General features: G+C 43.2%; 1 protein-coding gene across 10 annotated transcripts in view; it reads left to right on the top strand.

Annotated features, from left to right (window-relative positions):
* Window positions 1–9,780: 9,780 nt before the first annotated feature.
* The window catches only part of LOC125765677 (octopamine receptor Oamb-like), an 86,411-nt gene continuing 81,410 nt past the window's right edge, over window positions 9,781–14,781 (top strand). The window contains exon 1 of one of the 10 annotated variants that reach the window (XM_049431111.1): window positions 9,781–9,815. The gene's annotated coding sequence lies outside the window, so the exon portion shown is untranslated. The other 9 variants (XM_049431137.1, XM_049431145.1, XM_049431100.1 and 6 more) reach the window with 9 other exon arrangements.

Raw genomic sequence — 14,781 nt, 5'->3', positions numbered from 1 at the left:
CAAACAGGGTACGGAACTTGGTTCCTCGATTAACTTCTGGCACAGACATCTGAGGCCATGGCCGTCCAAGAAGAAAATGTAGCCATTGGTGCCATCTATCGACCACAGGTTAAAGATTGGCGATCCGTTTGATACCGACCGAGTTATAGGCAAAAGTTGGTGCAAAAATGAGCCTTAGTCAATTTTCATTTTTTTGAAATTTTGATTTTTTTTTATTATTTTTCACTTTTTTTTTATTTGAAACATTACTAGAGTGAAAAGAAACTCATTGCAACCAATTCGCATTAAAATAAATCAATTTTATTTTTTTTGCAAAATTTCCCAAAAAAATCGTAAGGGGTAAGCCTTATGAAATTTTCGAGTGGAAAATTTTTTTAAATTTTTTTTCTGATTTTGTATTCTTTTTTGTATTTAAAGCATTATTTGAGCCTTGTGAGAAATCATAAACTTTTTAAAATATCTTTAAAACCCTTAAAAATGAACAAAGCGCCATCTATATGTCAGTGTAAAAGACTCGCGAACTGATTGGGGTTGATTGCGCGTGATTGGGGATGATTGCATTCAGTTCGATATGCATTTAATCTGTGGAGAGGGAGGGTGGAGCTGGGGGGTGTCGTTTCATAGGATCCCCGACCGACGAGGCCCGCCAAATCGGCGAGGCACCTGGCGGGCACCCACTCTGTCCTGTCCCGAGATTAATCCGCCACTGGTAACGGAAACTACTATATGAAGTACGAGTTGCCAAAAAAGATGTGAAAAATTGAAGCAAAACTAAACAATTTGTCTTGTTTAGCTATCTCATAACGAAATTCGAACACGCATAACTCGGCCAACATGAACTCAAATTTTAGGCAAACAAGAATATCAGGTGCTATAATGCTATCTTCAGGAGCGGCGTATGTGATAAACGGCACCGGTTCCACAGGACCATCAGGACCGTTCCCCGGTTGCAAGGACCATCTACCCGACTAAGTGTTAGCAAAAAATCTAGCAAACCAGAAATGGCCTGCATGACCTTAGGGGTCGTTAAGCCAAGAAGAGAGAAAGAGAGAGAGAGAGAGAAGGATAGAGAAAGAGAGCGAGAGAGAGAGAGAATTTCTTTTTTCCTCCAAAAACTATGCACTTTCTGCTCGTGAACTATGCATGATGCTATTGACAACGCTCGGAAGCATGTCCGATAAGAAGGATAGCGTATTATGGTTATTCTTTCTTTGAATACTCTTCTGCAAAGAAAAAATCACATAGTATGCTGACCCTAGAGTCTTCTCACTTCACACAGTGTCCTAGAAAGCTACCCTATACTTAACTTCCGCACCGTACCCCTGGCACCCACCCCATACGCAACCAACGTCTTGCGATTAGTTTGCGTGGTCGTGGCCATTAAACGCACCGGCTTCTGGGTCGTTGCACATGCACAAACAAGTACGGCACGGTATTCGCGTATCTGTTGTCTGGTATACACACGATCGACACAACAATTGGCGAGATGTGACGTGTGGTTATATCCGTCCCGTTGCAGCGGCTGGCGACGGAAATGTGCACACATAATTGAACCCAGCACTATTCATGTAAATCGTCGACGCCAATCGACGATCGCGCGCCGATCGATTTGTCGCCAATTGTCAATCCGTACCGCTGAAGCGACTACTCCCGGTGTATGTTTTGCATCTCCCCTGCTGGACGCTTGCGGTTTGAAGCGGGTCTACGATCCGGATGATGGTACACGCACGTGCGCCAGTAACGATTTCGTTTCTACCGCATGTCTGTGTCCGCTTGTGCTTGTCCTCGACCAAACTAATGGAATTTCGAATCCTTCCCGCTCACCGGGCTAGTTTGCAAACGTTGCACTGTGACAAATCCCTTTCGATCAACCGATTTCACCAAGTACCAAGTGGCCTTGCATTGACGTTAAAAAAATATATATATATTTATATATGGCGGAGAACGCTAACTATCGAATGTAAATAATATCCACCAATTATCGCAATTAAATTAATTCGACTCCAAATAAGTGTGCGATTGTTGTCGTCGGCGTTGGTTGTCATTTGTCGTTCCCTTCCCCCCACCAATGTGGAAAGCTTTTCGAGGTTGTTTACTGGTGACAAACGACAGCGTACAGGCGGGCGCAGGTCATCGGAGGCGATTGGTGATTTGCGTGCTGCAATGCCTGTGTGCGTAATTATGGCTACGGTTTGATAGAATTTGCAGTGTGTTTTGTTGCGGCGTTCATGCCTTACCGAAATGGGTGATCTAGTGAAAACGTTTTAACAAAACGGTCTCAGAGAGGTTTCATCAGGTTAAACCATTCCAGTAGCGGCATTCCGGGAGATATAGCTTTTATAAGATGCTAACATTGAAGGTGATTCCGAGACTTCTTCAGTATCATGAATGTATGTCAAGTATTCGTCTAAGTCTTTGCACTACAGGCGAACCAAAAATTAAGACATATTGTTTAGAAATTCATCAACGTCCGAAATAGGATACTCAAAACATTCAATCTTTCTAGTGTCTGGACTCGAACGATACTGTTGAGAAGGTCCAGAGAGTTTTAATTGGTATTTCATGAAAGGAGTACCAAATACTTTCAAATCTATATCTCAGTTCTCATAGCATCGGTAACTCAATAATGGTGAGAGTATTGTAGTCCCTGCTAAGCATAGTCTAGTATATCATGTCTTAAAGTATCTTTCTGAACCAAGGAACAAGTTTGTGGAGGCTATCGTAATTATTGTACAAAACTACACATACTCTTGCATGAACTTCCAAGTTCCAAGAGATCAATAAATAGATGATGCTGGGGGATCTGGGACTCTCAGCATATCTGGAGGGTATGATAAGGGTAATCATCTCTCGATGGCTAGATAAAGGCTCGAAAGTTAGCTTAGTTCAATCTGTTAGTCGGCTAGTACATTGGGTATATAAATGGGTAGAGATACTGAGCTACTAAAGAGATATTCCTGAACAATTTGACCGATCCAGAGGAGAGATATTACCTCTTTGCATCATTCGAGTACTTTGAAGTGACCGGGAATTATTTAACTACCTTTTCTATCCTTCAATAGGCTCACGTTTACCCTGTTAACGTTATTTACGTTTCATAGATGAAAACACAATAAAAGGAACTTACTCAGTGAGCTAAGTGTAGTTGAAAAAAAAACTGCCAGAAGAAGAAAAAATGTCTAATCGAATGGCTCTTCTAGTATCATACACACGTGCGCGGTCCCTTGAACACGAATACCCGCCTGCCATACGGCACGGTACGAACGAAGGTAAATGAATTTGCGTGTGAAAAGCGTATAGCGTACGTTGCAGTATAGGTCGTAATAAATGTCATTAAGTCTATTAAGCAGTGTATCGGGCACCTCGGGACTTCTTGTGAGGTTTCTTTTTTGTTGTTGCTATACCTTTCTTCACTCCTTTTCGTCCCTTTATAACCGGTGTGTGTGTGTGTGTCGGGGGGATGTAGATTGTTTAGTTCCGTACGGTGGTATGCTTTTAGTCAATTAGTCACACGGCGTTGGACGGTTTCGTTCATGCCATCCCAGCTGTCAAACTTCACTTGACAGAACAAGCATTACGTTGCGCTCCACCTACTCCCCATCCCCGCCATGTGCAGTTTCTGACATGTTGCCGAAAGTTGATTCAATTTCGTTTTGCTGCTTTCGGTTTTTTGGGTAACCATTACCCGGGGTACTTTGCATACTGGGTGTTGCACTGCGTGGAATTGGTTCGATGGTGAATGCTATAGGACTTGCTCGATTGTGACGACACCGATACGGGCCGAGGTCGAGCTACACCAACGTCGATTCCTTCTGCTGGCACGTGGAAGATGTGCCTGTTTTTTTGTGGAGTTCGTTGTACCGCTCACACTGGGTTACCAGTGTGGGAGTGAGTACACTTTGGAGCACAGTTTTTCGAAGCCCTAAATTGATTAGCTATTTCATTTAATTTCTCTGTACCAAGTTTCTAAGTAAGTGGAAACGCTTGGTGGAAACTCACTCTTCGTTGCAATCCATGCGTTTTGGAGTGTATGCATGAAGGCGCGAGGCGAATGCTTTCCAACAAGAGAAGGAGATTAATATCCTTTATTTTCTTCTTTCAACTACTAATATTCGAATGGTGGCTCAAATCAATTATAATGCAATACATATAAACAAATAGGAATTCAATATATATCGCTCATCATTGCATTCGATCACATAAAACACATCAATGCTAAGGTGAAAGCTTAAGGATGTGTCCATCTGTTAAAGACAGATTGAACCACTCCCTGCGGGATCCCCGGAGGTTACGTGGGTTTCGCAAGTCAGGCACTAGTAGCTGATGATTGGTGTTTTGCGTAGCCGTGCGTCTCTGTCACGATCCCTACGCGCCCAAGAATGCCGGCAACGTAAACAAGAAAACTAGGAATGTTCGTCCATTTCGCTTTCTTTGGTTCATTCGCTATACTTTCACCGTTCGCAACGGAATGTAGAAAGGCAATGACTGATTACCAACGGACTCGAGTGGTCATCCAACCGTGCTACCCAGCATCTTGTTTTTTGTACTGCTTGTGTGCTTCAACGTGTACCGGGAGTTTTGAGGTTAGGTGTAAATAAATTATAAAATATGCTTCGTTTCTCTTCGACTTCTACGGTAAGTGTTTCAAGTTCATTATAAAGATCATCGGGAAATGTTGATTTAAGGGTACATGTGTGTTTAACTTTCTTCACATTGGTTCTAAGTTAGTCCCTGCAGTCGAATGAATTCTACATTAACTAGAATTGGAGTTGTACTGCAACCATATTTGAGCGAGTTGAGCAAACTTGTGTGGAGCTCATTATCCGAAGAAAGTTGAAAGTTCGCACTCACTGAGCCACTTTAAAAAACTGGAACCTCCTAAGTAACTACACAGGAATTCTTAGTATTATAAACGGTGTACTTTAGAATACCATTCAATATAAAACTTTTGATAATAATTGTTTTGTGAAATAAATCAACACAGATTTTGAGCAAACTTTGGTATATTTGCGGCAGCCAAACTAATGGCATGCTAATCTAGTACGAATCAATAATACTTTATCAGTACATTCTTTGTAGATTTCTAGTAAATTGACATTTGTATTGATACTGTTCCATTCGGTTTGCGCTATTGATAAGTAAAGATAAAAAGGAAATAAAAAAAAACCTCCAGAAAAGGAAAAATCACATAAGAAAAGCGTTAAAGTAAGGACAAAAGAAAACAAACAAACACATGCGGAACTATCAAGCCAGCGGCACATAAAGTGTGGGATGCAGTTTGCTACTGCTCTCCATTTCCCCTGATCCCTTCCACACCCGATCGAATGCGTCACCCAAAAGCTGCACTTTCCCGAAGGACGCTTTCTATCGCAACCTCCCCCCCTCCCCCTTCCCTCTCTCCTTCATTCACTTCCGGGAAACCTTGGCGAATCGGCTACATAATGGGTTGCTGCAAAGAAAGTTTCCTTCCATTTTTTTTTCTTGCCAAGTTTCCACGCTTCTAGCCTCAGCGCGGGTACTACGCACCTGCTTATCCTTACCCTGAAGTCCCACGTGACTGGCGAGAAGGACACCATTTCCGCCGGCCGTACGGTAAGCGAGGTACGCGCAGTTACCAGACGGAGAGTCGAATGCACCCCGGTACTGTGGAGTGATATTCTTGTCACCGTTTGATGTGTCACTGGGATGAATCGTTGTCAGTTTTGCTTGATCAAGGCAAAGCGATCGGTTGGACGAAGGAATACCGGATGGAGGGATTCCATTTTGCACATTTCTCCCGAGGCCTCGCTGAGAAGAAAGCGAGAACGTGATGCGAACGAAACTTTAATAGATGTCCCAGCAAGAATGGGGGATGAAAATGGCGAAGGGAGTATGGAAGAAAAAGATGGACGGAACAGAAAAAACAAAAAGAAGCGGGAATGCATAATGCACATGCCGTTATATACATGCGTTTTTTTCTTCTTTTTTGTAAAGAAAAAAGAATAGAAAATAAGGAAAAAAAAGTGAGCCGAAAGCAAAGGCGGACCTGGTCGGGGATTTATTGTGCTCGCCAATGAATGAACCAAATGGAGAGCGATTTTCCATAACCATAACCTCTCGAACGAAAGAAACTGCGTGCGTGGGAAGAGTGTGTAAGAGAGAGAGAGAGAGAAAGCAGAAGCGGGGTGTAGAGTAAAATCCCATTTTCACGTCTAATACTCCGGCACAAGATGGCTGGGCTGTGCATGGTAGGGAAGTTGCGTGGTGTGATGCTGTACAAAAAAAAAGCGCTGTGCACGAGGTGCATTACAAGTAAACAAACCTTGCACAAAACAAAGCACCCACACGCACACACAGCAATAGGAACAACAACAAAATGTATGTCGCGAATCTTCGTCCTCTCGCGAGGATGGATGCAACCGAGCGAAGGGAAAGGCAACAAGGACAAACGACATAACAGGACATGCCAGGGAATCCATTAACCAGATGAATAGCTGCCAGAAATGCAATACACCCTTACCGATCCTCATCGCTACTTACACCCCCCCCCCCACCCTCTTCCCCCCGCCTCCCCTTCTCACTAAACTCCGATTTGCTGTAAAAATAGTGCATAAGCCCTTCCTTTGCACTTACCTTTACAGTGATTACCAGTCCCGCTCCATTCCTTTCATCTGTCTCCTCGCATATAACCTCGCTCTCTCCCTCTCTCTACCTTACTCACTCGAAACCCTTCTATCCTCATACAGCCTCTCATTTATCGTCATCAGCGTCCATTTAGCAGGATGCTTCCTTAGATGCAACAAATAAACAGCGGTTGAATAGGAGAAAGGAGAATAAACAGAGGCAGGCAAGATAGATCATCGTTTTCGTGTGCACGTACGGTACACGTACACAGCAACCCCGGTTTTCTGTACCAAGGATAAGCCTATCGACCTGACTATGGGCCTGTTTTTACTGGGGCAGCAGTTTGCTTTCTCACCTTCTTCCCCCCCCCCCCCCCCTCCCCCTCTTATCCAAAATGGGCACGGGAAAATTAATAGCGGATTTGGTAGGAGGGCAGGGAAAGGATAGAGCACAGAGAAAATTATTTCCGATGCTTCCGCACATCAGCCGCCTAGAAACCTGCAACACGTGGCTGCATCACTTGCTACTTGGTGGTAACCAGTAACTGCAGCAGTAGTGGTAGTAGTAGTAGCAGCAGTACTAACATTCCCTAGCACGATGCGAAAACCTTGTGTAAAGATTGGCTGTTCGTGTTCCTGCAGCGAAAAAAAAATAAATAAACCCCACCAACAGAGAAAGCGAAATTTGCAGCAAAGGGACAGTCTATTTACGGCTAGCGCACCCGATTAACCGCCTTTGTTGGTGTTTTTAAATATTTAAAGCCACTCTGCAGTGAGCGTAGCAAATTGGGATGACTTGAGATCTTTGGTTGTGGAAGGAAATCTACAAACAAAAAAAAACCATCTCACTTATTGCTGGTGTTGCGGTGCCGTGGCTTGGTGACGACTTTTGAATGTCAAAGCGTGACAGTTGCTGTAGTAAAACATTTTGCAGCATTAGTAACGCCTGACAGTTATACTACCCGCACGACACCAAACGTCTTATGTATAACTTTAGAAGTAAATTCTTTGTGAGATTGTTATTGTAGGCTACTGGGTATAATTTCTGTTATATTTGTTATATATCTACTAAAAGTATTTCTGTTCTTTTATGTAAAATATTTCATCAACTTTGTGTGTTCTAAGTAATGAAGTTGACATCTGTCGACTGTCGTTACCATAAAAAGCTTTCGTTTAAAGTCGTCTAGCAGGACACTTCTTATCATTCCTTGGCCTTTCAATTATAACCACTGCTTGAACTCGATTTTTTTTTACCGTACCTATAAAAAAACCCAGGCAACGGTGTAAAAAGCAAACTCTTTCACTCTTTTGTGCATATTCCCGTACTGGTTTGGTTTATGTACCCGTAATGTCGCAAAAAATATCTGCTAGGTTATGTTTACGTACCCCACCATTGCTGATATAAGGCGAAAAAGGCTACAAAAATAAAAAAAAACACACACACTTTACTATCCTCCGTGTGCGCGCGCGTTTTCATGCCTGGAAAAGCTAGAACCCTTCGTTTGCTATGAAGGAAAGCTAAACGGTTAGCACAACCCCGCTGCCCGAAACGGGCTGCATAATTTATGTGTCCGCATAAGGACAACCCGATGTCTGTTCCGGGTGTCGCCAGCCAGAGCTAGCAAAACCTGTCGATTTGATGGTAGGTCGTATTTGCTGGCCAGGTGCGCCTGATGCATATGCAACCCCGAATTGGGCTGGTAATGGTGACCAACGTTTGACCCCCCCCCCCCCCCCCGGCGCAAAGAACGCATAAGATGGGACCGGAATTGTTTTTCGTTTGGTCGCATTACAAGTCGCAAAACATTCGACAAACAAGACATTCGAACGGTAAGACACGCGGTTGAGAGTGTATGCTAGCAATATTAAAAGCATAGCGATAGACAGCGAATGAGAAAACCAAACTCATGTATTGTGGAATTGTTACAATTGTGATTCCTTGATTTCAAAGCGCTCCAATTCGCTGGGCACTTGTTCGAAGATTGTTTTTTTTTTACTTTCCAAGGGACCAAAAACCGGCCAACTCTGTTCGTCGAGGGGTGTTCAACCACTCGCGCTGACACTCAACATTAGCATTGAGCACCGGCAGATACGACACTCAGCACGATACATTGCCGCTCAATAGGGCTCGAAACATTGTGGTGGGATGCTGCAGTTTAATTTGGTTTGTTAAAATGATACAGATTTTCGATTTCCACAATTGCAACACAATATTTTTCAACCGAAATGTTTATTTAGAATTGTTTTAATGTGTTTATATTTAAAATAAAATTTTAAATGCTTCACTAACCGGGCTGGATGCTGCCGAGAAATGTGTGTTTAAAATTACACGGGAAAAATGAGTGATCTCAACAGGCGGCATAGATTGGAACTCACGGTGGCCCTTCCGAACAATGGGCAAGATGGAGCAGCGGATGTCAAAATTGCTTGATTGAAAAAATAACTTACAATAAAAGATCACCATACGGCATTTAACCGTCATATTGGTATTAAATAAAAAATATCATAAAAGTAAGGTCTCGCCATTGAAGGAGAGGGAGAGCGCTTACGCTAAATAAAGCCAATCTAGTTCTCTGTTTTCTAAACATTTCTAGAACAGCTTAATAACATTTTTAGAATAGCTCGAAAAAACTATTCAATATTCCTGGAAATGAACCGATCAGCGTAACTGAAAAAGCTTATCAGCACGAGTGAATCACTCTTCTTTACTCTAGCAGGAACTATACGGAAATTTAGCTCGTACTAACGCATGAAAGTTAGCATTCTCCCTCCAGAATGTTGTGCTCTTCTAATGGATTTGCTCGCCTAAGCGGGAAGAGCATCTAGGAACCAAAACCGTTTTGATTATCGTTAAACGATTTATACGATTTCTTCACTTGTAACTTACCTATGAATCCGTTCGCCTCATGACATTTTCCAATGGGTGTTCATTTTCACATAATACACTTGGAGAGAACATTCTCGAACATATATAACATTAGGTTAAGTGGTTCTACCAGTTAAAGAAAAACGAAAATACCGCATACTTTCTTGCACAAAATGTTGTCCATTCGTGCCAAAAACGCTGTTGCTCACCGTGCGCACGATGCAGTCACCCGTCGCCTAGACCGAACGAGCCGAAAACCGATAAAGCCGAAGCACTCACACGCAACCGGTACCCTGCGTTCGGACCCACGTTCAGTCCGCTTGGAGAGCTCCGCGTGCGAGCACAAGGTACGAACCAACGCGGGTGAAGCCGTGGAGCGTGCGCGTAAACCGAGAACCTCGGTCGTGGCCCAATATTTTGTGAACGGGAGGTAAACGGGTCGTGTGTCTTCGGTGGGCACCCGTCCGTGCGAAAGGCCCAAGCGCACTATCGGAGCGCCTTGGTTTTCGGTACCATTTTAGTAGCAGTCCGGGTGTCGATCGGTGCACACAGCTAAAATCTTAAAGGCCTGGTGGTGACCGTACGACCGTACCAGTGCCCTCCTCGTGTACGGTTTGTTGGAAATGGGGCTTCGATTAAAAAAAAATAAGCGAGCAACGACCAAGAACAACACCATCCTGAGGCACGTACGCACGCACGTGTGGATAACAGGAGGCGGTCAGGGTGTTGCTAGGGACAGAGAATTAGTGTAGTTATCATTTAAACTAAATAAAAGAACCTCCTATTAAAAGATCTTTCTACCGGACGTGACAATGCGGGGTGGCAGTGTACGGTTTTTGGGGGGAAGTGAACAGTGTGAGTTGTAAGAAATGGAAAAGGGAGAATGGAAGAAAGAAGGTAGGAAGGCTACAAGTCAAAACCGGAACACACCGCATAAGGAAACTACCCTCATATCTTCCTCTGAACGCGCTCCATCACGCTTCTCCCACACAATTTAAATTTCCTCCATTAGCAAGGAGGAGAGGCTAAATGGGGTGAAACGAAAGGTGCTGATAGGCAAGTGAATCCCTAAAATGGTAGTCTAATGTATCTAGATCCGCGCGCGCGAATCCACTGCAATCCACAAATTGAAAAAGTGTGTCTGTGTGTTGGTGTCTTTCTTTCTCTCTCTCCACCCCCTTCTTCGTGTCAACTCAACTCCAAATGTGTCGGTTATATTGATAGATAGAGCGATAAGAATGCACACACATATGTGTGTGTGTGTGTGTGTGTCAATTTCCCAATCACGTTTCATCTTCTCGCCTTCCATTTCCCTTTTCTATTCCTGTTCCTGATATCAATGTCCGGGCATTCGGTAAGAAAGGCGAAAGAGAGATTCGAACTCACGACGGGGGTAATAGGGCGATCGCGCATTATTTCTCTAGGCTCGAACATGCTTTCACGATCGACCGATCGGCGCACCGGTTGATCGATCGGTTACGTTTCGGTTTTCGTTTTTGTTTGTTGTTTTGTCGTGACCCGAACTTATCAGGTGAAAGTGCTACAGTTCAGTGACATACGTACACCGAACCGTTTGGCTGCCAATCTGGCTCGATCTTCGTACGGTTGTTGATTTGTCTTAAACACACACAATCACCCCTACATACACACACACATACACATATTACAATTGTTATCGTGATCGTGCCTACTTTTTAACACCCCCTTTCACCCATTCCACCCCTATGCGAACCGTCACCCCCTCACCACACCAGCTGTAAACATAGCGAACACCGATCGGTGTATCGGAATTCTGTCTCCCTTCGGTGTGTTCTGTGTTTAAACCCGCCATGCCGGTGTTGTCTCGGCACACAATCCGTCGAACGATCGGTTTTTTGGGTCCGTCGTGCGTTTGTCACCTTCTCTTCTTCCTCTGCTTCGCTTCACAAAATGGCAAACAAATAAATTCGGCAAATATCTGTTTGTAAAACTGTTTCACTGTTGAATTTGAATTCGGTGGCGAATCGAACGAGAGCGTTTAGTTCGGTGAAGAGTGATCGTCAACGTAGGTGTGAAAGATAGCAAGAGAAAGACAGAGACAGATAATTTACAAAAGCAAAGTTGTTTGGTGGTAGGAAAGGTAGAGTCTAAGCTGAAGGTCTTGTACTAGATCTGTTTTTTATTTGCTGTTTTGTTAAGGAAAAGCAGTGATCAGTTATTTTGCTCGTTTTTTTATATCATTTGTTAGAATGTAGCTTTTCTGTTTTTGTTCTTATGCTTATCTTTTGTACGGTGATATATTCCCCGCCTTGCAGACGTCAAACACCAGGCGTCTCCAGGGGGAAAGCTTAACGCGAGCTTTTTTTTCCAATTCGGTTGTGGAAGTTTTTTTTCTCTTCGTTTTCTTCTTTTCAATTTACACGGTCATGTGTGTGTGTGTGTGTCTATGTGTGCATTTTTATTTATGTGTGTACGTGTGCAATTTTCGGACATGTTTATGTGCTGGTGCGTTAAAGCTAGATTTGTGTATTTTTTTTTACAAAGGATCCTTTACTAAATTCTATTACACCGACACAATATCGAATTACCGATCGTACCAATTCAGGCATGTTGAGATGTTGAGGAAATGGGTGGGAAATGGGGAAAAGTGATACAACAAAAGAAGGAAAACGAATGCGATCGTGCTTAGTGTGTGTCTTTGGCGGAAAACTTCCCAATCCGTACCGTCTTCCGTGTCTCTTCGATCAAACCAATCAAACTGCAGGTGAATCACCCGAAACTGATAAAAAAGCACAAACCAACCCCGTTCGGCAATCAACGCACGAAACGCAAGGCAAGGTAAAACAAACCTACCGACGGCGAGTTCGTTGCATCGTTGCGCCAGGCTGGAAGAAAATGCTAAAACGCTACTATCAACCGAAAAGGTGTCGGATAATAGGTAAGTGCAAGTGGAAAACGAAACTCTTCTATAAGTCGATAATAAGTTAATTGTAATTAATTTCTAATTAATTATATTTTTTAATTAATGATACCCGTCGGTAATTTTATTTTTACTCTTAAATGACGCTTTGACAATATTTGATTGAGCTCCTTTTTGTTCAAAGTGATAGCTCTTTCTCTTCGATCCTATACCTTTTGCTAGTGGCAGGGGAATTAATATTTTTAGCTCGTTTCAAGTTTACTGTGAATTGTATTGTCTTGGTCGATATATATGTTTTTATTGAACAGAAATTATTTTCATCCCTTGGGTATGTAATCATGACTAAAAAGAACCAAAACCCCACATTTACCATTAATAACCCTTTTATTTTTGCAGGGTATGTATGTGTATTAAATGGTTATTTTTTCTTGCCTAACATTTAAAATACCCCAAACATGATATACTACTACTACGTACATTGATTTTAATTCACATTTGTGCGGTACATTGCTTCACACTGGAGAAAATTAACATCCTGACTGTGGGACCCAGAACGTGTTCCAGGAAATAGATTATTGCTAAGTCTTGGGTGATGCACATTTGCGTCAACAAACCAATGACGAGCGCAACGTTGCAGAGAGTGTTTCAATTAATAGAGCAATTCCAGGAAAAATTCTGACAAAGATGGATGCAAAAGCTTTACCAAAGCATCATACCGGGAAGCTGTCCACAGGCACAGGTATATTCATATGAAATCGAGCCTGGTGAGTGCTATTGTGCGTGGGTAAGCATCATTGAGACCAAGTTACCTAATTGACCTTTGCCCTTTTACGTTCGGCTAGGTACACCATCGGCATGTAAGCGCTGTTCTCATAAACCTCTCACGTTGCGATTTTTTGGTCGTTGTCGGGTTGATATTATTGTCTATTTTGGACCACAGCAGTAAAACTCCAGTTGTGATGGTATAAATATTGCACCTAGGCATACTTTTTCGTACCGCAGATCACCTAAGTACACTCCTAACCGACTACCCCTCGTAACCAACCCACACTCACAAGCAGCTTAAAGCCTTCGTGCAAATTTTAAATATGTTGTCGGATGCCGTCTTAACTTTTGGACTTTACGCGCCTCCACAAGCGATACCGAACAATGTTTTGGTGGGAAGGAAAAAAAATGAGAGGACGAGGTCTTTCCGCAGATGAAAGTCTCCTTCCGCCATTCTGTGGAGAAGGTGGCCAGTTTCGCATTGAAAAACCGAAACCCCCCGAAAACCCCTCGTTAGCCTCAGCGAATGGGAGTTCTTTTTTCCGGGCGTGACATGGTTTGCTGAATTTTCTTGGCAGACCAAACACACACACACACACACAAGGCTTCACCCGCTCGCACACAATTTCTTCCGCGCGTAGGTGTTGTTCCGGTGTACCAAACCCCGGGCAAGGGGCGGGGGAAAGGTGCACGTAAACGATAGCTTGTAATAATGAATATATAATCCCGGGACACAATTTTACTAATAGAAAGCAAGCAAATGTGCGCTTCGTTTTCTGGCAGTTCGCCTTTGTAGCGCAAAAAGATGTCAACGAAAGTTGTGGAAGAAAAACAAAAATCTGTCACCGAACTTTGCACACTTCCAAGAAGAAAACCTGTGGAGGGAGAAGGTTTTTTTTATAAGGGGTAAGCGAATTTTTTGTTGTTTTTTCATGGGCGTATGTGTGTTGTGAATTTTCTTAGACTTACCGACTATCGCACTCGCTCACTATAAACCATCCTTCGTCGCTTTTAGAGGGTCCTTCTACAATAGTCCTTTTTTTATCCATCATCATAAAGACGTCAGTTATTATTGACGGTCACCGTTCTGTTTTATACGAACGCAAACAAAAGCAACAACGAAAAAGGAAAACTAATTTTAATACGTGTATTGCAATCGTTCAAGGCGAGTTTAGGGAGGGTGTAAGAAAATTGAGAGCCGCTTCAAAAGTGGTAAGAATAGACCGTGATCGCTTCAAATGTGGATGCGCCTACAGCTATGCAATTCGCATTACAAAATTACCTTTCCAACAGTGTTGTTCACGAAAGTTGTTTCGGCCCTTGTTGCATACCGGCCGTAGTGGGTGGTTCGTCCTTTCCCATCCTAAAACGAACCGGGCTGGACAAACAGAGCATTTAGGGGGTGGGTGGCATTTTTTTTCTGTGAGGAAGGGAGGCTGACGAGGCGAAACGAAAAGGATTATAGCGGTGTTGGAATGGGTGTTGGCAAGAAGTTGGCTGGCAACCATTTGTTAGTGATTTCGATTTGCTTTTATCCAGCTGTAGGAGTGGAGTGCCGGAAACGCAGAAGCCAGCACGGAAATGGATTGTAAAGGAAATCCCCCACAGAACGATTTGCTTGGCAAATCGAAATCGAATCCATCGGCTCG

The sequence above is a fragment of the Anopheles funestus genome, chromosome X (genome assembly GCF_943734845.2).
Source record: "Anopheles funestus chromosome X, idAnoFuneDA-416_04, whole genome shotgun sequence".
Taxonomy (NCBI): domain Eukaryota; kingdom Metazoa; phylum Arthropoda; class Insecta; order Diptera; family Culicidae; genus Anopheles; species Anopheles funestus.
Note: the sequence above shows the minus strand (reverse complement) of the source record. Positions and strands in the feature narration are given on the sequence as shown.